Source organism: Ambystoma mexicanum, chromosome 6q, assembly GCF_040938575.1.
Source record: "Ambystoma mexicanum isolate Mex_15411 chromosome 6q, UKY_AmexF1_1, whole genome shotgun sequence".
Lineage (NCBI taxonomy): Eukaryota > Metazoa > Chordata > Amphibia > Caudata > Ambystomatidae > Ambystoma > Ambystoma mexicanum.
Window position 1 is genome coordinate 735,404,317 of NC_090937.1, and position 24,125 is coordinate 735,428,441.

Here is a 24,125-nt window from a genome sequence, read left to right on the forward strand (position 1 = left end):
GGCAGCCAGGTGATAATCCCAGTTTTTCTTCCCTGCACAATAGTGTGTAAAGATTGTATTTATCCAGTGCATCATGGGTAGTTATCCAGTCAGTTTCCCACAACTTTGATTTAACCTGTTTTGGGAATTCTATTATATGAAAGGAAAGCATATGGCTGAGACAGGGACACAATTCGGTAGACTTAGTAGGGTTCTCCAAAATGCTCTCACCCGTAGATTTGACAGAGGGAATCCACAACTGGACTGGCCGATCAGCATGGGAATGCAACCAGAGACTAACGATGTAGTAAATAACCTATGAATACTTGTGGACACTAGACTATCACTGGAACCGCAAGCAATGCAATTGGTAAAAAATGCTTCATCCTCCTACGACTGCTCAGAGGATTACTCCCCTACCTCTCCTTCCCCCACAGAACCCTCACAATCATATCCCTGATACTCACAAGAATTGACTACACAAACAGCTTCTACCTAGGAATGCCGGAAAGACTTACCAAGGAACTGCAAAGGGTGCAAAATACAGCAACCAGGATCCTATTAAGACTAAACAGAAGAGACCACATCACACCAGCACTGAAGAGCCTACACCAGTAAATAAGCACAGCAAATTCAAAGCACTCTGCATTGCCCACAAAGCCTTGCAAAGGCAAGGGGCGGAAATCCTCCAAGACAAGATTAGCACAGTATCGCTCGGGAAGGGAACTAAGATCCTGCAACAACCTACAAATAGAGCCAAAACACTACGAAACTAGGAAATTCGACAAGCGTTCTCACATCCAATTGCTAACATCTGGAACAACATGCTCAAAGAAATCTGAACCACAGAGACCACATCAACTTCAGGAAACTGCTCAAACCCCCTTCAACAGATAGTGACAACCTTGAAGGGACACCAGCAACAACAACACCACACACAAACAACCACAAAGAACAACACCACAGACAAACAACCACAAAGAGGAGACGAGATGGGCCAAACAACCACATACAAGAACCAGGCTTGATACTGTCAAGAGGCAACCAAAGAGCCGCACCAGAGGCCCCAACAAACTGACCGATTTACTAATCCATTTCCCCTTCTGCTCCCCTAACATAACTTACGCCAATAAACCAGACTTTGGACTATCCACACTACACATAAACAAACAGAGAATCAATACAATGTTCGCACCCAGCATCTCTAGATGCTGAGACACATTCAGAGTGAACCACCCACATATTCCATAAAACCCAACAATGCAACTACATAACAAGATACCGGATTATCCAACAGCACAGCCACCCATGACTTTGGATCCCTTAAGTACATTATCTAAACAGTGCACATGACTGTACGTACCATAACCGACACAACACACTAGCACCAACACAAAACGCTGCCACACAACCGAGGGCCTGAATCTTACCCATGTGGTTACAATGCACAAGACCTCTGGCACAAATTACCACATGCAAAACAACACTCACAGATGCCAGTTCCTCTTGTTTCTGAACCTGTCCTCTCACCCTATGCCCACTTACTCCCCCACCCCTTTATCTTGCAGAGCCACTCGAGTGCCTGGAGATTGCGCCTGGGTGGTAGCGGTGCACAGTATAATTCAACATAACATAGCATAACATAAAATATCAAACCGTTGAGTTTAGGTAAGAATGTCCAGTCATACAGGTGTCATAGTTCCAGATCTAGATTAAGCTAGGAATCACATCCAATATAGAATTTTACTAACGGGAGCTTTGCCGTGTCCGTTTCACATTCTCCTAATTTGTGCAGCAAGAAGAAGTGCCTTCTTCCTTAAAAAGGCATATAACAACTGGGGACTGTTATTACAGATTTGAAGCATATAAGTTGCTTTATTTGGTCAACTTCTGCCCCTCAAGGGAACAGTTAAATGACGTTGGTTTCTTCAAGCTTGAGAAATGTATATTTTTTTCTGCATTTTTAACTGAAGCTCGTTCTCAGTTAGGCAAGTTTGTACCAAGACCAAGGCTCTTTGAAGGCAAATTGGTGTATAGTCAAACATGATAACGACATCAGCGTACGTAAGCCAATGTACACACAAAGATGATTTTTTCGTAGAAAAGTGACCTGTTGAGTCAAAAACTTGAAATGTAGAGATTCAAAAGGCAGGAAGCGAAAACGCAACCGAGCCTTATCAAGGTACCGTGATGGCTAAGCCTAATTTGCATCAAGGGTTTGGAATACAGATAGATAATATTTAACAGCCCACTAGGCAATCACCAAGAGGCAAGCTTTTTTCACAAACTAGAATGATTCATGTAATCAAATGCCAGAGATAGATCAATGTTGGCCACAAATATATCCGACAATTGATTAAACCAGACTATGGAGGAGGCAGAGAACATAGCCATTAATCTGAGTTCCAACCTGTCGCCTAAAGACAGTTTGGAATTTGCAAAGGTGGCCTGCATCTCCAGCTCATTTTTTTTATCCTCCAAGTATAGATGATGAGAAGATCTTACCATTAGCATCCTATAAAGTGATGGGGTGGTAATTGGTGGGCAATAGTATGTTGCTAATTTTCAATATTGGTAATATGTGTGCCTCTGACCAGGTCAAAGTAAAGGTGTGTATGCCTCTACTATAGAGTTAAAAAGATGTCAAAGAATTTCCATCCTGGCCTCAGCTAAATTCCTAATTACGCTATTGGATACACCATTAGGGCCTGGTGCTAGTGAATTTGGGGATTTCACAATAAGAAAAGAAGATGAGCTCTTTGTCGAATTGCACTTCCATCGTCTGAATGTGGCTAAATTAATGCGGTTTGTATGATTAGATTGTGTTGGACCATATACCGCAGAAAAATGCTGAACCCATATAGACTCTGAAATAGGGTTTAATTGGGCTAAGTGGACATTGTTTGTTACCAAACTAGTTATTTGCCAAAAGTCAGGAGTTATTTTAGCAGATAGTATTTTTAACATTACGTGGCTGTCTCTGTTTAGCATTGTAGCATGATGTCTTTTAAGCCAATGTTTGAATTGTTGTTTTACGATTTTGATCTTAGAGATGCAGGTGGTGCCTGAAATTATTTTGTATCTGAGGCACTTAATGTTTCTATGGTGAACTCCTTTCTTCATTACCAAAGCAATTGGTATGCTTAGTTCTAATCTGAGTAGGACCCTTAAACAGGGGCTACAGGCAAAGCGTCAATAATACATATGTAGAAATTCATAGGATTAAAAGTAAACCACACCTCAAGCTCATCACATACATTAACATAATGGTTAATATTCAAATGAAAATATTGTTTTTTATTTATTTATTTAGCGCACTCTGGCTTAAAATAAACCCTTTACACATATTTGATAAGACATACAGTCCAATTTCATAAAGAAATGTGAAGTACATTCTTTCTATTTCGTACAATCTGATTCAAGCACAATGTTCAAAAAGCTGAAGTCTGCGTTACAAAGTGACAGTTTTTCAGAGTTTAAAATACAATGCCTAGAGTAGTCCAGGTTCAAATTCATTTGATAATTGACGTTTTTAAAAAATAAATCACGCCTCAGTTAGTAGATGTTTTATGGTTTCCAGACTTACATTACAATGTGCCTCATTACGAGTTTGGCGGTAGCCGTGTCTGTTTTACAGACAAGGCTACCGTCAAACTCGCTACCGCCACCGCCACCAGTGATTGGGCAATAACCGGCTCATTACGAGTTGAATGGGCCGGTAATTGCCCATTCGAGGTTGGCAGTATTGCCGGGCTCCTGATCCCTATTCTGCCCGATAGGGGGTGGGGAGCATGGTTGCACCGGCACCGTTAATAACAGTGCCGGAGCAATCACGAGTTCTGCTTGCGGGTGCCAACCTGCTGGGATGTCAGGCACCCGCGAGCAGAACTCGTAATTCGGCGGTACGTTATTAACGGTGCCGGTGCCTTACTGGGACCGTTCACACCGTAACCGCCAACATTATAATGAGGCCCAATGTCTACAAAGTCTCTCAGATCTAGGTACCCTGGTCCTGGCAACAACCACTTCTTTAGTTAAGAGCAATTGAAATTTCAATCTTAAAAATCCATTTCTAAAAACACAAGAAGGATGTTTAACAAGATAAACCTCTAATATAAAAAATAAAATGGTCAAACACCCAGTAGCTCAGCATTCTAGAATGGGTTCCAGACCAATCCAGTTCAAACAGCTTTCTTTTCACCTTGCTTGAAGTTAGTTAAAAGTTAAAAAGGAATTGTGCAAGTAATGTATGTACTCTTAGTGTGAAGTCTAATACGTATTTGTGTTTCCTTGTGTAGTTCAATCAAGATGTAAAGCAAGTTAGCCAGGCAATTTCTTGTTCTTGTTTTGTTCAAAAGTTTCTTTCTATCAACACAATCGAAGGCCAGAAATAACCGTTTGTTTTGTTTGGGCTCTGGCCCAGGCAATTCAAAGCTTTCATTTATTTATTTTATTTATTTATCTTTATTTGTTTATTTCAAAAGAACTTCAAGAAACATTTTCATATGAGCAATAAAACAATAAAATAAATGCACATAACTCTTTCTCAACATTAATACAGTTAAAACACTATTAATTAGCAATAAATACACAATAAATAAACACACAATTTTCGAGATGTAAATCCATGCAGAGAAAAATGACACTCTAAAAACCCATATAAAAACTCTGGAATCATCATCCTTTAATTACCAGTGCATAGGGCTTAAGTATAGCAACATGTCCATCTAATTACTTAATTTGGGATTTCATTTGCCTTGAAACCTTCTTCCACTCGTTTCCAAACCCAATAAAGTGCCAAGTGCATTTCATTGGAGTCTGAATGAAGACACTACAGCCAAAATTCCTCAGTTTTGATTGCATTATAGTTGTTGACTCTATCCGTAATGTGTCTCTTGGTTTCTAAGCAACCAGGGGATTGACACAATCGACAGCTCCTTGAGTCTGCTCCAGCAGGTTTGCCTTCGCCATGGACGTTCTGCTCTTACTTGTGTTCCACCTTGCTCAGAGTGTGTCTCTATGTTCCGCCTTTTATCCGTGTGAGGAGAGCTAATTGGTATCAGATTTATGCACTTAAAGACAAGAGCATGACTTTGCCCAACCCGATTAGCGGGACACGTCCAGTGCGATGTATAAGAGTTAGTCTTGTTAATCTCAATCAACCTCTTCCTCAGCCAACTGTTTGTGTAGAAAGGGGGAGAGTTGGGACATTGGAGAATCCTAAAAAATAGGATGGGCTAGATGTACAAAAAGGGGGGAATACCACATCTCACCATCAGCTGCCTCACCCCCACTACCCGAAGACCCCTCACTCAGGTGACCTTCCCGCACTGGTCGACCCCCAGGGTCTCGATCGAAAGGTGATGGCCAGGCCCTGGCCACCTGAGAGAGAGATCCCCGGGGACAATCCTTGCTTGTCCAAGCACCCCTTATATCCTGCATATATTACCCATAGCTAATCCTCTCCCTGATGTCCACCCACGTATTTAGCCACCACTATCGGTCTCCTGATATTCGGTCCACAACTACCATTTGTAGTAGTTACCGGGCCAAGAACCTTGTGCCGCATTTCGCATTTATTCTAAAGTTAGAAACAGCTGGGATAATGAGATGGCCTCATTAATAATCGGGCAAACCACCTTTGAGCAGGCAGCTGTTTTGCCAGTCCCATGAATTATCTCCAAGCCTTCCTCTCTAACTTTCCCCAGAGTGACAGTTGGAGGCAATGGTAGCTGGGCCTCTTCTGGATGTATGCCCTTCGTACAACAGGCTTGTTGAATTGGACCATAGCCCAAAACCTCTGTATTAGAGGGCCTTATTGGCTGATTAGGGTTTAGACTTGCAGCTGTATTGCTGTCCCTCTGAATTGTTGTTTTCGGGCTATCCTCCCTTCTTTTCCCCAAGAAGACCATTGGAAGCAGTAGTTCTAAATCTCATCAATGGGATGTTTACATTTTGTACAGGGGACTTGTAAATTCGATCCCAATCCAAACACTTTTTTAATATTGGGCCTTGTCAGCTGATCAATATCACGCTGTTCATCTCCCTCCCCATTTTCTGATTCAGTGTCTAAATGGACTGTTAAAATACTAACATCAAAACAATCATCAAGTGGGACCATTGTTTTAGCTATTGCCTTAATAAAATAAATAATACCATGTTTCCCCAGAAGCGGACTAAGAACTTTATTTTAATTCTTCTTTTTGCCCAAATTAGTTGTGCTCTTTACCATGTCTTTTACTGAAGTGCTCCAAACGAAATAACCTCCGCAATTGACCTTTCTTCCTCATTTGTAACACTTTTCCTCATTTCTTCACATTGAGCCTGCTATGTTTTTCCTGAGCTGGCCACTTTAATTGAGCTAATACGCAGTTTCCTAAGAAGTTTTCTGGAGCCCTTATTCTTAGTTTTAGGGATATTTTTTAAATCTTTTGATTTCTTTTTGACTAACTCCCCATGGAGGTTCATTTTACTCAAACTAGTCGATCTACTTATATTTTTCTGCACATCATCCGTAACCTCGTTTTCATCATTCGTAATCACAATTTTGTCATTCCCCAGTTGAAACACCTCAGATTGTGTCAAATCAATTTGCAGCAGGATTATAGTATTTAAAACATTAGGGGCCAGTCCATGCAACTTGGCTACTGCAGTAGGTGAGTCTGGAGCCATCACCAAAAGCACCTCACTTGACCTCACCGCATCAGAATACTGCATCATTTCTTTGGGCAGTGGGTCTACAGAAGGTACCTTAGACTCATAGATCCTTTCCTTTGCAGAGATAAAACCCTCTATGTAATTCAGTTTAGATAAGACACTTATCATGTTAGCATTTGAATTCCTTGAATCCTCATTGAGTGTAGGTGGTATAACGTTTGGTGAGTGTCTTATACAGCCGTTTAGGCCATGTCCCTCCTTAGCATATGCTTCATCAATGGACATACCGTTAATTATGCTGGTGTTTAATTCCCAGTTCAATAATGGGGCAGCTTCATTAGATGTCGGGATCAAGGCCAGCATTGCGGAATCGCTTACCGGTAGCAGACTAGTCTGGCCCTCCCCGTACTAGACTGTCTCCCCTCGGCACTATGCTTACCTAAACCCAAAGGCATTGGCTTTCATAAATCTAGAGGAAGCTTGCACTCTGACCACCCACGCCTCTTATCTGCAGTGCTGCTCTGCAGAAAAGTCTGCAGAAAGCTCACCAGCCAATGCCGCTGCGAGCAGAGGGCCAGAAAATGGATCATGAGCAATATGAAGAAAGGGCTACTCGAGCTGCAGCCTCAAGGTCTCCTTACCCCCAGAATACCGTGACCGTTGACATCGCCTTTGGGTCAGCAGGCTTACAGCTGTCACCTTGGGTTACTTTGGGTCAGCAAGATCAGCAGGCTTGCAGACCGCTCCTCTGGCTCACCATGTGAGTCTGCTCTCCCTATCTCCCATCTCCTGTCTCAAGCACCTGGAACCTCAAGAGTGTATTTGTGTGTGTTTGAGGAAAGAAGTACATGAGAGCTAATGTTAGACTTCCTGGTAGTCGAGGTCTTACCCTTCTTAGAGGGCGAAAAATAAGGAGTAGATTGCACAGTAACTTGAGACACAACAGGGTCTAGATCAAGAATTGAGTTATCATCAATGTTTAGGGAGGATATTTTGACTCAGTCGCAGTTGGGTGTCCATGTTGCTTTTTGGTGTTCGGTTGGTCACAATAAAATATTATCTTACAAGAGTCCTGTGAAGGCCCTTCATTGGGTTTTTTGTACTTGTTTTTTTTCTTTTTCTTTATCAGTTGTGTTAAGGGTTCAGGTCCCTTGATGCAAGATGATTCCTCAGGTGGTGTAGGATCAAAAATATCAAAAATATCCAAGGCTTTAGCCTTCAAGTTCCTCAAGAATTTTCTTAAGGATCTTCTGTGAGGATTTTGGCTTACTTTCGATGTAAAGGAAAGGTGGGCACCATGTATTCCTTTTGAAGAAACTCTTCTCACAAACCATAATTGTCTGTGTTTGTGTTTATATAGGGAGCTCACAGGTTCAAGATAGCCCTACGACACTGGAGCTATACTTAATAATACAAAAACCGAAAAAACAGGGTGGAAACCACCCCGTAAAACCTGGTGCTCACTTCTTGCTCCTCGCTTGAGCAGAATAATTTTTGAAATTTCTCGGTAAGTTTTATAAAAACAACTGTGTTTTAATCACACATTATTTTCAAGGCGATAACAAGACGCCTGTTTTTGCGTATCTGAGCTATTGCCAATGCATTTCTGTTCCTAGCACCATCTTCAGGGCTATATTTTTTCCCAATTCGCAACATTGCATTTATAAATTACGATCATCAGATTTTAAATCACTATTATACATGTTCATAGATGTTTTGTGTTCATCAAATCAAATATTAAATATACATACCATCATTTTTAAACATATAGTGATTCACGTTCCGGTTTGGAGTGGGACAAAAGAAAGAAAACAACAATATTGTCAGTTTCCCCATTTGTGTATTCAAATCGCTGTAAATAACCCTTGTTGTTTAAAACCGTGAAAATTACCTTAGCCTTTATGTTCAGTGTCTTCCTCGCCTGTGTCCTATTGAGTGCGGTACAGAACCTCCCTGCAACAATAACAGTGTGTATTACTAGGCGTGTGCCTGCGTGCAATCCTCTCTCGTGAATGCCACTATCTAAATGGACCTTACCTCTTATGTTCGTCTAGTCTGCTCCTCCACTACGAGTCGCTGCAAACCAAGTGCACGCGACCTCTTGTTTTTGTAGGTTGCCATGGTGATCAGGGTGACGTCCATGGGCCGGAAATGGCCGTCATCGCCGCGCCTCGTGTCCCGCTCCCCCATGATTTTGGCTTACTTTGACATTTTTAGATTTTTTATTTTGTTTCTTGGTTCCCTTGGGGTTCTTCATCTCTGGAGGTTTTTGAACCTCGAGGTCAGGTGCTGTTTCCATGCCCAACTCACAAATAGACCCCTCAAGCACATTATCCACATCGCCAACTGGAAAAGAAGTACTTTCGTTGTTTATTTTAGCCACAGAGTACTGCTTTCGAATGCTGTGGCACGGTATTTGGGCAGCAAGAAGACTTAGGAGAGATCAGAGCATATTCGCCAGTGATAGACTCCTCAATGGATCCGGCTTACTTCTTTGATTATACATCTTCTCAAATAGAGAGCCGAGAGGTCATGGGGTTGTCACAATAAGAACATATAAAAAAAGAAAGGATAGCGAGGAGAACAGGACAATAGAGGAACATGACTTACTTGCCGTGGGGTGCAGGAGGTTGGCGAGGAGGTTAGGAGAATTGTTCCCCTGATGGCTACTTTAAATACTTCACTTCCCACTCTGTACTGGTCCTTCGCGGTGAGATGCCCCTAGTCATAACTTTGATTAGTTATATTGAGTCTAGGGTGCTACCAACTAGACCCCTCATCCAGATTTTAAAAATAATATTTCACCTTTTCTATGCATGCCGTTGTCCCGATGCATTATATTAAAATAGACACAACTTAACAAGAGCAGCTCACAATTTCAGTGATGAAAGCATTGAAGAACATTAGCTCGATAACTGCTCCCTGGGAACACCACTTTTGTTTTTTTCTATTAGAATAAACTCAGTATTTGCAGAATTCTACAACTCAGTAAGTCCCCCATTACATGTACCAGTGCTGCAAGCAAGGACTGCAAAGCTGTTGCACTTGTTTGTAAGTGTTGTATGTAGAAATGTGGTTCTTTGCGCCTTCTTTTTTGAAAAGTTCAAACATATATTGATGCAGTGAATGTCCTTGTTTTCTAGTAATCTGTGGAGCATTTTCTCCCTTTCCCTAAAGACAGATAATCCACCTGTGAATCTTTAATTGATTAGTATTCCTGAAAAAGATTATTCATCTGCTTTAAATGTACAAAGGAGGTTCATGCGCAGCATTCAGAAGTGAGTCAGGACCCCCCGCCCCCGCCACTTTATCTGTGTCGTGAGGAGTGTTGGTGTGACAAATATTGTGGAAGTGGGTGCTTGCAGATACATGTCAATTGAACCCTGAATTACCTCAAATGCAATCGGGTGACGTCTGCTATTAAGATGTGGAAGAACACCAGACAAATGGGCAGATTGTTGAGAAATATTATGGTGGCCATTTTGTTTGTTTACTTTTTTTCATTAATTTTAATGGGCGCCATGATAAGGGAGAAGGGACATTTTATTTTGCTTTTTTTTTCTCAAGTCGACAAACTGTTGAAGCGCTGTTTCTCAAATCAAGAAACATTGCTCTTAGTATCCCGGTACGATATTCCGGGGTACTAATGCCAATATAACCCTCGAAGGCGGGCATTACTGGTAGTGTAATTCCCCCAGGGTTTCGTTAAAGCCCTCGCTTCGCTCAGGCTTCTAACTATGGGCCCTACTGGTAATGCCCCCTCCTCGGGCTACATTGCCTAAATACGTTTGGCATAATGTAAACAAGAAAAGGGGCATGCAGCCTGCTTATTTCCAAATGTATGCCTGTTGGTTGCTAGCTGCTTCAGCAGCTTGTTATATAAGATCTTTTGCACAACACACTGGGCCTCATTACGAGCATGCCGGTCCGGTAATGACGGCACCGTTGTTACCGGACCATCACACTCTGACTCTGCCGGCAGCTGCCGTCCCGCCTGCCAGGTCTGAGCTGGCAGGTGGGACGGCACCCGCCCGCATTCTTTCCTGGAAGCACTGGCACCGTTATTAACGATGCTGGTGCTTCCATCATACCCATTCCCATTCTTATGGGACTCAAATGGGAATGGGGATTAACATTTTTCCGGCGCCTGACTTTCAGGAACACTGGGGTCGTAAGCCCCCAGTGTTTCAGTGGAGCCAGGCGCCAGAAAGAATCCAACTCCGCCGGCAGCCTGATGGTCTTACCGGCACGGCTACCGCCGGAGTTGTAATGAGGCCCACTGTTTTCCCATTGATTAATTAATGGAGGACTCTTTTTATTCTGTACAGGCTAAGTGTTGATCAAAAGGGACACGGCATTCTCCTAATATAGAGTAGGTTTTACACTAGTAAATAAGGAAGGAGATTGCATGCACTGTAGCTGTAATGATCTGGTGATTGGGACACTCCACCCAACCTAAAAATAAGCTAATGTGAAAAATAGACCAGATGTCCTTGTGCTGTGTATTAGTTAAATAAAGAAAAAGGGACAACAATATGATCTTATTGTACATCCAGTTTATGGCAATCGTATAAGGAATTAAATTACAGTGTACATTTATCCAAAAAACCTGAGTAACAAACAAATCATGATCTACATTTATCTTAAAAACCAAATCACAGTCACAATCCATAAGGTACATTTCTCCAAACAACTGAGTCAAAATCATAATCTAAACCATAGTGTATATTTGTCCAAACACCTGAATAATAATCACATTCTAATCCTGAATCATAATTAGAATCTGATCCAACAATAACTCATTGGACAGCACGTGCCAATGTTTCACCCACCTTGGCTTTTTTGAGGTTCTTAACTGAACTAGTTTTAATAATTGCAGATGATTTATCTTTGCGAGTCTAGAGGGAGAGAGAAAGAAATGAAAGAAATGAAGAAATGTGTTAAAACGTGATACATTATTGTGCACATTGATACCACATTTGTAAATTCCTTTGTCCATTTTGCATTATCTCATGTTGCATTTGAATGTGATTGTTAGACAGTGGTCCCTTACACACATGAATATCACAATTTGGACATAAGTTACAGGTACATCTGCCATTGCATTGTCATTGATTACCATGGATCTGGCTTTGGACAGCGAACCTGCACCCATTCCATCAACCTTCGACCAGAGAGCAACTACATCTTGGAGTCTATCAACTCTACTGAACATAATATTCTCATACCCAAGAGTGCCGGTATTATCTAGTCTTGCATCCACATAATTTTCACCATCTGACCACACAGATGAAGAAGAGCCCAGGGTACTGCTAGTGGAGGAAGGCTGAGTGCACTCATCATATTTTGTTTGGAAGGTATAGACCCTATCCAACATGTAATCTCGGTCATCACGTAAGAGTTTACTGGCTTTTCTGAGTTTAAATTCCTCTTAATGTTTTCTAACAATTTCATCTATTTTATTTTTGTTTTTGTTTTGTTTGGTAGCTTCCAATGCTTCCATTTCCTTGATCTCTTTCTCCAAAACCTCAATTTCCCCTTCAACTCGTTTGTGGTCCCTATCTCTGTGCTCTACTAGCAACTCTATCATCACCTTAGAACTGTTGTTGAGATTTGTTTCCCATAGATTAGCTAGATCTGAATCCCCGGGTTTATCAAAATTAGGAAATGTCAATATTCTGAACCCTCGAGGTATCTGCCCTTTTTCCAGATAATTGGTCCTAGTTGCCTTTTCATAGTATTTGTTGAGTTCTTTAATGGACGGTCTTTCTAATTTAATGAATGTATCTCTTAGTGTTTCTTTATTTGGGTCAGAGGGTAAGTAAATAGCACTCCCCTGTGCCAAAAACTGTGATTTTGTTTCCTCATCTCTATGTTGTCTGTATGAAGTCATTTTAGACTAAGTTTAGGTATGTCAGCACGTCCCTAAATCATAAGTACTGAACTGGTTAAGTGTTGCACAAAAGGGACACAGCGCTCTCCTAAAATAGATTAGGTTTTACTCTATTTCAAAAAGGAAAGAGATTGCATCCACTATAGGTGCAATGACCTGGTGATTGGGACAGTCTTTCCAACCTAAAATTAAACTAATGTGCAAAATAGACCAGATGTCTTTGCGATGTGTATTCGTTAAATAAAGAAAAAGGGACAACAAATATGATCTTATTGTACATCCAGTTTATGGCAATCTAATAAGGGATTAATTTACAGTGTACATTTATCAAAAAACCTGAGTAACAAACAAAGTATGATCTACATTTATCTTAAAAACCAAAATCACAGTCACAATCCATAATTTACATTTCACCAAACACCTGAGTCAAAATCATAATCTAAACCATAGTGTATATTTGTCAAAATACCCAAATCATAATCACAATCTAATCCTGAATCATAAGTAGAATCTGATCCAACACTAACTCATAAAACAGCACGTGCCAATATTTCACCCTACTTGGCTTTTTTTCGAGGTTGTTAACAGAACTAGTTTTAATAATTGCAGATGATTTATCCATGCAAATTTAGAGGGAGGGAGAGAGAAATTAAAGAAATTAAGAAATGTGTTAAAATATGACACATGATTGTGCACATTGATACCACATTTGTAAACTCCTATGTCCATTTTGCATTATCTCATGTTGCATTTGAATGTGATTCTTAGACAGCGGTCCCTTACACACATGAATATCACAATTTGGACATGATAAGTTACAGGTACATCTGCCATCGCATTGTCATTGATTACCATGGATCTGGCTTTGGACAGCGACCCTGCAACCATTCCATCAACGCTCGACCACAGAGTAACTACATCTTGGAGTCTATCAACTCTACTGAACATTATTTTCACATTTAACACCCAGGTTCCAAGCCACATCACCATTCCCTGGCTTGCATTGTATAGGCAATGCAAGCTTGCATAACATTACACATCCCCTTTCCTTATAACAGAAACACATTGAAACAGAAACCCACAGTGGCCCAGGCATAACCCTTACCTAATACACAATCACTCACAACCAACAAGACACATGCTGCGATCACACACACACCAAATTTATGCCACCACCCACTAAAAAAACCCATGGAAAAGTGGGAAAAGGAAGGAGACAACATCAAAAACACAAAATATAGGTTGATAGCTTGTGAATTGTTGGAAGAACAGAACATGTTCATTTCAACCATAAAATTCAGAAAACCTTTAACGTGTAAATTCATCTCAACTACCGATACTAGTAGCGAAATAACATGTATTATATTCATTCATATCATGGACCACCTCCATGCATGTTAAATGTTAAAGTTCTTTGTATCGTGCACCGTCACCAATGGAGTTGGTCCCTAGGCGCTCTGGCGCGTCGGCAAACGAGAAGGTGGGAATGTGTTTGTAGGGTGAAGAGGGAGTAGGATAGGGAGAGGAGTGGTGTACCTTTGGCAGCTTTATCTCGGGATACACTGTGCGCTGAGCCTTGGTGCGAGAATCGGAGTGATGTTGGACCTCGAGTGCCGTTGCTTCGGCTTATGTGCTGTTGCGGGTTGGTGAAGTACGTGCGGCTTGCGGTGCGAGAGGTGGTTGAGTGAGTTTGGGTGAGTTAAGTATGCAGAAAGTTTGAGCTTTTTGGTTAGTGGGCTATATGTTTGCAAATAGTCTTCACAGTGTAGCTGAATGCCTAGATTTCGGGAATACTGCATGGTACAGCAACAGCTAATTTTTTACAGTTCTGTTAGGCCAAGCGAGAGGCCCACACCTAACAGAACAATTGAGTATAGTATGATATATAGTTGGATTTGAGAAACAATTGAAAGATTCAGTTCAATCCTCAAAACACAGCTAGATTTGGGGTCCTGTATAGTGGGAGATGGCCTTTGCATATCAGATCAATTGAGGTTTTGCATGGCACACTCCCTGTTGTATTCTAATGAACTATGTATAGTGTTGTATTCTAATGAACTGTGTAGTGAGGATGGAGTGTCTAATTCTCCTCCTTGGGTGTCTGAGCAGGAGTTGTGGTGTCCTCATTCCCTACTATCTATGTGAATTGGTCCTCTGGAATTTTGGGTGTGGTACAGCCCGGGATGCTATGGGTGAGTCGTCTAAATGCTTCCGTCTTGGTCTGTCTATGTGCTCAGTCTTAAGTTTCCGTCTCTTGTGGCTATCTCTCTTTACGTCTAGTGGTTTGTCGTGGATTGCGTTACTTGGATTCGGTTTGTGGTGGCGATCGTGATCAGTGTCTTTATTCATCCTCGTTTTAGCGGAGTGGGCATTCTTCTGGGTGGTCTTCTGAAGGGCCAGGATTTAAGCAGTTGATGCATGTATACAACGTATCCTTTAACATATACATTTACATCATGGACCTCCTCCATGCATTCACTCAATGTATTCATTCAATGTATTCATTTACATCATGGACCTCCTCCATGCATTCACTCAATGTATTCATTCAATGTATTCATTTACATCATGGACCTCCTCCATGCATTCACTCAATGCATTTATTCAATATAATCATTTATATCATGGACCTCCATACACTCCACGTATTCATTCAATGTATCATTTTATTTATTCCATGGTCATTCATACACCACACCTAATGTGGCAGACCTACTATAACCAGTAGTGGCAACATATCAATGTAAAACTAGTAGTGATACTAGTAGTAAAATACATTTATGATATTGGCCCTCTCTTACCGATACTGGTAGTGAAATACATTTATAATATTGGCCCTCTCCTACTGATACTGGTAGTGAAATACATTTATGATATTGGCCCTCTCTTACCGATACTGGTAGTGAAATACATTTATAATATTGGCCCTGTCCTACCGATACTGGCAGTGAAATACATTTATAATATTGGCCCTCTCCTACCAATACTGGTAGTGGAATTACATTTATAATATTGATCCTCTCCTCCTGTTACTGGTAGTAAAATACATTTATGATATTGGGTAGTGAAATAGCGATACATTCATCTCCCACTGATGGCGATGCAGCACTCACCATCTAAGAAATATATTAATAAATTAAAAACACTAAACGTGCCAAGTAAAAATAACACCCCCATCTGATAAAGACTCTCCTACCAGTGAAGTAAACTTCACTGTATAAAGTGATGACGGGCACCGCCCACACGAAAGACACACACAAACATCCCAGCTGTGGAGTGCATTTCCGCCTTCAAATAAGTCTGCAAATATATGTACTGATTTCCAACAGAACCATTACATACCATGACTGCTAATTTGATGAAATATCACTTCTACAAAAAAAAATAAATGCATAAAAATTAAACAGAATTTAATAATATTTGCATGCAAATGGATTATAATATGCCAATAATATTAAGTGCATGAGTGTCTTTACAATCCATCTAACTGAATTGATCTGCATAAATGATTGCCAAACAACCATCAAATTCGTTCATTCAATATCTACGGAGACATCCCTACACTCATTACCCATGAATGTAATACTGAAACGTTGATGCATCAACGTTAGAAGACCGTCAATAAGTACCTGCGTGCAACCGTACCAATATCCATACCATGCACTACCACGTTCATCAGACAAAAAGCGTTAGTGCATGTTTAATAATGTGCATTGTACCATGTGTTGTCAAATCCACAATAATACCATGACAACCCATGCCACGCTAGTATCACAGTGAGTAAACAGAACCTATGGACCCATTAAAGAAATCACACGTAAACAAAATACCTGAATGCACATGGCTAAAAAAAATGTGACATAACATAACATCACAATTATGTAGAGAGAAAATGTTCACATTGAAAATGTGAATATATATGCATTACACGTGCATCACATGTGTGACAAAACACAACATCACACTTGCAAGAAGAAAACGTTCGCACTTAAATCTGGCCTGTTACACTTCCCTCATATGTAAATTAACAAATATCACCTGAAAAAAATGGATGTCAGCATCATTCCCAAATCGTTGCCAACATATATATATATCCCAAGTGGGTATTGATATTGCTGTACTTAATGTAACAATAAATACTCCTTCACCTCACTCCTTTGCACAAAAGACACCCATATACATATCAACATTCCCATTTTACATATTTAAATATCGCTATACAATGGAGGTAATTCATAGAATTTAGCGCACAAGTGGCGCACGCGTCTGGAGCACAAAGGCAGTCTGCGCCAGCCGCGTGCGCCAAAACCAATTTTAGCTTCATGGATACTTGCCTAACCAGCCGTGGCGCAGAGTGGCGCAGTGACCCTGCAGCAGCGCCAGTTACGCCCCCAACCCCGCCCTGTGTGCCAAAAACATCGCCCAAATCCAGTACATGGCGCAAAGGCCAGTGGACCAGCACATAGCCCCCCAACTATGCAAAACGCGTGGAAAACTCCCCGCGCACCCCTGGGAATACGCGTACCCCGCTCGTGCCAGCGAAATCACGTGGAAACCTCCCCGCGTACCCCTCGGATTACATGTACCCCTCTCTCGCTAGCAAAATCACGTGTAAAACTCCCCGCGCACCCTTCGATATACACATACCCCGCTCACACTAGCGAAATCGTGTGGAAAACTCCCTGCACACCCCTTGGAATACACGTACCCCGCTCGCGCTAGCGAAATCATGTGTAAAACTCCCCCCACACCCCTCGGAATACGAGTACCCCGCTGCATCAGGTAAAATGCATGGAAAAAGTCCCCCCTGGGGTGTGGGCTGCCTGTGGGGCATGGGGCGGGTGGATGGGCTGCCTGCGTGGTTTCCAGGGGTGCGCATGGACTTTCACACGTGATTTTCTGGAGCGAGCGGGGTACGTGTATTCCGGGGGTGCATAGGGAGTTTCACATGCGATTTGGCAGTATGTGCCCCCCATACCTTGCAGGCAGCCCACACCACAGGGGACCACCCCACACCCCTGGCCATGCCCCGCAGGCAGCCCATCACCCCATACCATGTCCCGCAGGCAGCCCATCACCCCTGGGCATGCCCCGCAGGCTGCCCACACCAGAGGGGACCACCCCACACCCCTGGCCATGCCCCGCAGGCAGCCCATCACCCCATACCATGTCCCCCAGGCAGCCCATCACCCCTGGGCATGCCCTGCAGGCAGCCCACACCACAGGGGACCACCCCACACCCCTGGTCATGCCCCGCAGGGAGCCCATCACCCCATACCATGCCCCACAGGCAGGCCACATGGCACCATGCACTTGGGAGCCCCGACAGATATCCCCCACCCCCAGTGACGGGCACCTGCCAGCAGGCCCCGACTCATGTCCCTCACCCCCTTGACGGGCACCTGCCAGCAGGCCCCGACTCATGTCCCCCACCCACCCACCATTGATGGGCACCTGCCAGCAGGCCCCAACTCATGTCCCCCACCCCATCCACCCACCCAGCATTGACAGGCACCTACCAGCAGGCCCCGACTCATGTCCCCCAACCATCCCCCCACCCACCATTGACGGGCACCTGCAAACAGGCCCCGACTCATGTCCCCCATGCACCACCCACCCACCATTGAAGGGCACCTGCCAGAAGGCCCGACACATGGCCCACCAAACAACATGTCCTAACAAAACAGACCCATGGCCCTAATGCCAACCCAAATCACCCCTGCCCCCAGTACAAGCATGCAACCATCCACTGCACCCACTCCCAAATTACCCATGCCATGAGAGTCTTAAAAGAACCACCATGGCCATGCATAAATGTACAACAGATCCACACAGTGGCAACACATGACTGAGGCAATGCTCCTAGAGACATGCACATAACCAATTAGAGTACACAACACCAATAATGAAGATATATGAAATGTATTGAAAAACGTAATGAAAGAACATAATGAAAAATCAAACTTTCAAATAATGAAACCAAAAAAAATAAAAATAGAACAATCCAATGTAAAACAAAAATCCACAGCAGGAAAAAAAAGAAGTAGTCCATTGCCAATGTCCATATAAAGTACATAAAAAAATGAAAAAAAACCATTGATCCATGGGATGTCCAAAGAATGAAAGTATGTACAAGTCCGGAACTATATACAATGGAAGTTCAAAGGGTCCATGATCCCCAAACAAAAGGAAACCTACAAAAAAGTCCTATGAATAAAAAACTATGTACATAAAGTGGAGCAAAGTCCATGAACTCCAAAAAAAATATAAAACAAAGGAAACCTAAGCCTAAAGAACTATGTACAAAGGCGTCGGGCAAGTCCTACGGCTCACTTTTTGATGTTCCGGGCCAGGGCATCATCGAACTCCATGTCGATGTTCCGGATGCAGGCCTCTTCCCTGGCCTTGAGGTCTCGCATGGAAGCATCCATGGCGTCCTCCAACTCCCTGCGAGTTGCCTCGAGGCACTCAGCCCACCTCAATGCCCTGTGCATGGAGTTCTCCGCCCTGAACATAGTGAGCTGTGCCCTCTCCGCCCGCCGCCTCTCCATATCTATTTGCCGGCCCAACCGCTGCCACACGGAAGACACACCCAGTCTGGGGTCCACCTGCCCCTCGGCCGATGCCTGCCCTGGGGTGTTGATGGCCCCGAGCCATGATGCCTCCCACGCTGAGTCTGCTGCTGCCGCCGACGCAACTGCCTCTGCCACCACGACGGCCTCCGGGCTGATGGAATCCCCCGGCACTGTCATGCACATGCCCTGCCCGATGATGCCGGCACATTCTCCATCTGCTGGGATCCAGTTGGTGGGGTGGCCACCTCTGCTGGTCCTCCGACTCCCGACTGTGGCAGGGATGGGATCTCCACCAGGCTGGCTGCGTTGGTTTGGGCAGGTCCATAGGGGGCCCTGGTGGCATCTGGCCCGGAAGACGGCACGGAGAACAACTGGTGTATAGTGTGCACAGAGGAGGAGAGGGCCGCAAGACTGGCCGACACATGGAGGAAACCCCCGACCATGGTCCCTCCCAACTGGGCCACGTTGGCACACAGCTCTTCGTGATGACGTGCGTGGTCCCACCAGGAAGCAGGCACGTCATCACAAATGTCAAGTGTGTGCAATGTGACACCAATCAGGACGGACTCAATCCGGTCAGGGGTCCCCATGTCCGCAGGTAGAGGAGTGCCAGATGACGTGGACCTCCCCCCTACCTGTGGACGTGCCTGGGAGAGGGCATCCCCGCTGGTGCATGGTGATGCAGTCACCATGTCAGGGACAGTGACATGCACAGGCCCCTCCGCGGTGACCTATACTGCCTCCTGCCCCTGCCCCTGGACTGCACCACTACCACCCCCACCAGGCCCCATGTGCGGCCCTGTAGCAGCCTCCCCCTCCTCCGTACACACCACCAACCTGGATGGCTCTGCACCGTCTTCCGCCGTTGCAAGCCTCTGTGGGGGCTCACCCGCCCCTTCCTCTGCAGCCGTAGTGGCAGCCGCGGCACCAGTCCCCTCGCTCCCAGATGATGGCATGTCCTGGGAGGGTGACTGGGCCTTGTGTTGCCGGCCGGTGGAGGCATCCCTGCTGCTTTCCTCTACAGAGCCGTCCCCACCCTCTTCTTCACTCGCCTTCTTCACTCGCTGCTGTGTAAAGGGAGCCATTGAACACAAGTATCAGGGTACTGTACAATAGTCCCCTAGACACAAGGCAATAGCACATGAGTGTCACTGTCAAACGTCACTTCCATCATGTCCCTCCACAACACATGGGTCAGTGCAGGTAACACACATGCAAGAACAGGCATGGCATATGCAACAAACATTTGCATCCATGTCCAAGGCACCATAGATACATCCAATGGTGGGCTGAAACTCACATGCATCATGGGTCATGCTGATCACATGCACACACATCATCGGAGGGTCATGCATCTGACCCTGTATACCCCAAGACACAGTGGATACAAGGATGACTAGGCTGTATCAGTGGATAAAAACATCACGAACATGTGTCATGCATCCATGGTGTTTACCAGTCACTCACACACTACTCAGACTCACGGACATGTACACCATTCATGTCCATGACAGCAGCACCCATCTCTCATACCCCAAACAAGTCCAGGTACAGACACAGGATTGCATACACTTGTACAATCGGCATGCTGCTCTGTATGATGCATTGTGACACATACACCATCCATGTGGGTAATGCCTGAGTGCACTCACATGCAGCACCATCATGTCCCTGCACACACACACCCATACATGACCCATGTCACACATACAGCCAAGTAGCTAACTACCACCACACTGCAACATGCACTGTTTTAAATAGGAATGCATGGGCACTTACTGCTCGACTCCAGATGGGACTGAATCCTGAGGAACTGGTAGTGAAGCACTGGGCGAATGCGTTACAGGACCCTCATCTGCTGGATGGTAAGATGGCCCCGGTGCCCCACTGCATCAGCTGCGTCTAAGAGGCGCTGGGCCTTCTTGAGGGTCCTTGACTTGTAGTCCTCCCAGCGCTTCTGGACGTGTTTGATGTCGTGGGGTGCCAACCCTTCCGCGTTGATGGCACCCACTATGTCCGTCCAGATCCTCCTCGGTCCTTCCTTGTCGGCACGCGATGGTGTGAAGAGGGCATCATAATGCCACTGAACTTGCTCCACCAGGATACCAACTTCCTTTTCACTGAAGCTGGTAGCCCTCTGCTTCTCTGCTGGGGGGTTGCCACTGGTGCCAGATGGTGTTGCATCAGACATGGTATCCCCCGAGACAGGTGTGGGTGGACAACTGGGTCCTGGGGCTGGGCTGTGGAGTGATGGATGGAACACCAGTCGGGAGTCTTCTGTTCCAGCAGGGGTGGTCACAGCAACTGGACCCCTGCAGATGGCTGATGTGCAGGCACCAAATGGCAGGGCACGGTGGCAGCAGGCAGCAGCAGATGGCTCGTGGGAGGCTGCTCGGGGCTCTGGGGGGCAGTAATTCGGCCTTCTGGGCAGGAGCGTGGTCTTCCTTGTGTTGTCACATGGCCAGCTTGATACAGAGTGATTTGGCATGTGAAAAACAGCACGTTTGCGTGAATTCTGAGGAAAGGCCCTTAGCACATAAGCGCATAGGAGACGCAACGTGCGTGTGGGCGTTTCCCTCGGCATGGGTTAAAGGTCCCATGTGGGTCTCCATCACTCTGTACGTGCTTTTCATGGAGAGCGGTGCGTGTGTTTTCCAGACGTTGGCGTTCACCCGCGATTACTTCACAGCGGCTACAGTGCATACTTCTTCTTTTGGCGTGGGTGTTGGCTATGCGTTCTTCTACACGCAAGGCAGACGGTGAGTCGCGCACGCTATTTTTCCCACTGGTGGTGTCCCTGTTTGTCGCGTACCCCTTTTGTTCCGTCATACTAGCCTATGTGTTGATCACATATGCATTTGTTGTGTTCCTGGCTGCCACAGCGTACTGCATGTGTTTTTTTACATGCGCGTGGGCTGCAGGGGTCGCGTATCTCTTTTTCTTGCTTTTTTGGGATGCCTGATCATTGCGTGACCCGTCCTTTTTCCTAAGGGGCCACAGGCAACCTTGCAGGAGCACAGGGGTGCTGTTTGCATCACATACCTTGCCCCCCTCACCCAAGTTGTCCACGACAATTGTTGTGTGCACCTCCCATTGGTACTAGTACATCTGTGTCATGGTTGGGAGGCCACAAAAGGTGAGCGCTGCCTCAGTTGGGCAGCCTCTATGTGCCCTTTCCCCTCCCATGCACACCACCTGTGCGTGTGGTTGGAGATGTGGGGGCACCACCCTGTCCACCGGTACGCCCCGCCGTGTTGCAACATTGTGCAGGACACATGCTGCCATAATGATCCTGCACACTACTGGGGGTGCATGGAGTAGCTGCCCGTCAGAGCGGTCAAGGGAACAGAAGTGTGACTTGAGCACTCCAAATGTGCGCTCCACTATGGCCCAGGTTGCAATATGGGCTGCGTTGTATCTTACCTGGGGTGGGGTGGTGGGGTTCCGCATTGGCATCATCATGTGGGTGCTCACGGGGTAGGCACTGTCCCCTGGGTAGGTGATAATGGTTGTCATTAGTTTGGTATGTGTATTTGTCTGCGTGTGACATGCATGTGTTCTCACCAATGATCCATGTGTCGCCATGCTTCACAGCTTCCAGGTCCCGGCTCAGGGCGGACATTCTGTATATGAAACTGTCATGGGCGGAACGAGGATAGTTAGCATTGACAGAGGTGATGATCCCCTGGGCATTGCATACTACCTGCACGTTGATGGTATGCCAGTGCTTGCGGTGGTTATTCTCCGTGGCCCTAGGTGGCCATAGTGCCACATGGGTGCAATCTAGGGCACTGGGCACTTTGGGGAAGTGTGCCACCCTGTAAAAGTCCTGGACCATGGCCTGCCTTCCTGAGGGTGTTCTGGGCATGTATATGTGCCTGCGGACGGAGGGTCGCACAGTCATGATTGCCAACACCTGGTGTAGGAAGCGTGACTGCGTGGGCTGTGAGACCCCCCACCCACTATGGCAGTGGTCCACTGAAATGACCCAGTGGCCAAGAAATGCAGTACATTGAGCACCTTTCCAAGGGGCTCAGTGCTTGGGAGCACAGGGTGGGTGATGTGAGGTCATCCTCCCACTCCTGGACCAGGTATAGGATGATATGAGGTGTAAACCTATACCTGCCATAGACCTGGTAATCAGGCATCCCAAAAAGGCTGGTCTTAGGCACAAAAATGCGGGGCCTGGCTATTCTCCTCCTCCTGCAGTGTCCCATGATCAGTGCAGCGAGAAATGGGACATTCGGTGTAGCTGTATGTACGTGTTTGTTGTTTGCGTGCATTTTTATACTGTGCGGGGAAACTTCCACCTGCCTTCGTGTGGGGGACGTATTTAGGCCTGTGCTTGTCTTTTGGCATGCGTGGGTTTCCCCTATTCGATTCCATGAATATGTGTAGTTTGCGTGCTGAGGGCGTTCCATGTAGTTCCCAGCAGTACTTCCCCAGTTATGCCCTTATTTTCACGCGTTGTTCCCCATTCCACGTGTTCCGCCCCCTTTTTGGTGTGTGTGCTAATGTTGTGTGCTTTTGCTGTGCGTGTTGCGCACGGCATGTGGGATATTGCAGTGATGTGTGCGCCTGTGTCCGCCACCTACGGATTTGGCGCACATCCCGGGGAAAACACGCGTGTGCTTGCTTTTTCACGCTTGCGCCAGCTTGCGCCACATTTGTTCCATGAATCGGCCCCAATATCTCATCTGAATTACTTCTCTCTCTCTCTGCTGCCGTGCAGAACGAAATTTCATCATCAGCAAACAACATGCACTTTCAGACCACGCACCATTAAACACGGTACCTCCTCTCAAGCAGATATGTCTCAAATTACATGCAGTTGTTACCTCCCTTCTTACTGAATGTATGTAATGAAATGTCATGAAACACACCAAATTATGCATGCTTCATTCAATCGTGCACCATTCTGTCCCCTACTTATTTCTAAATAAATATATTATACCTTTCTTTCCGATTGTATTAAAACCATTGCAATGTAACATAGTGCACCATATTATGATACACTATAA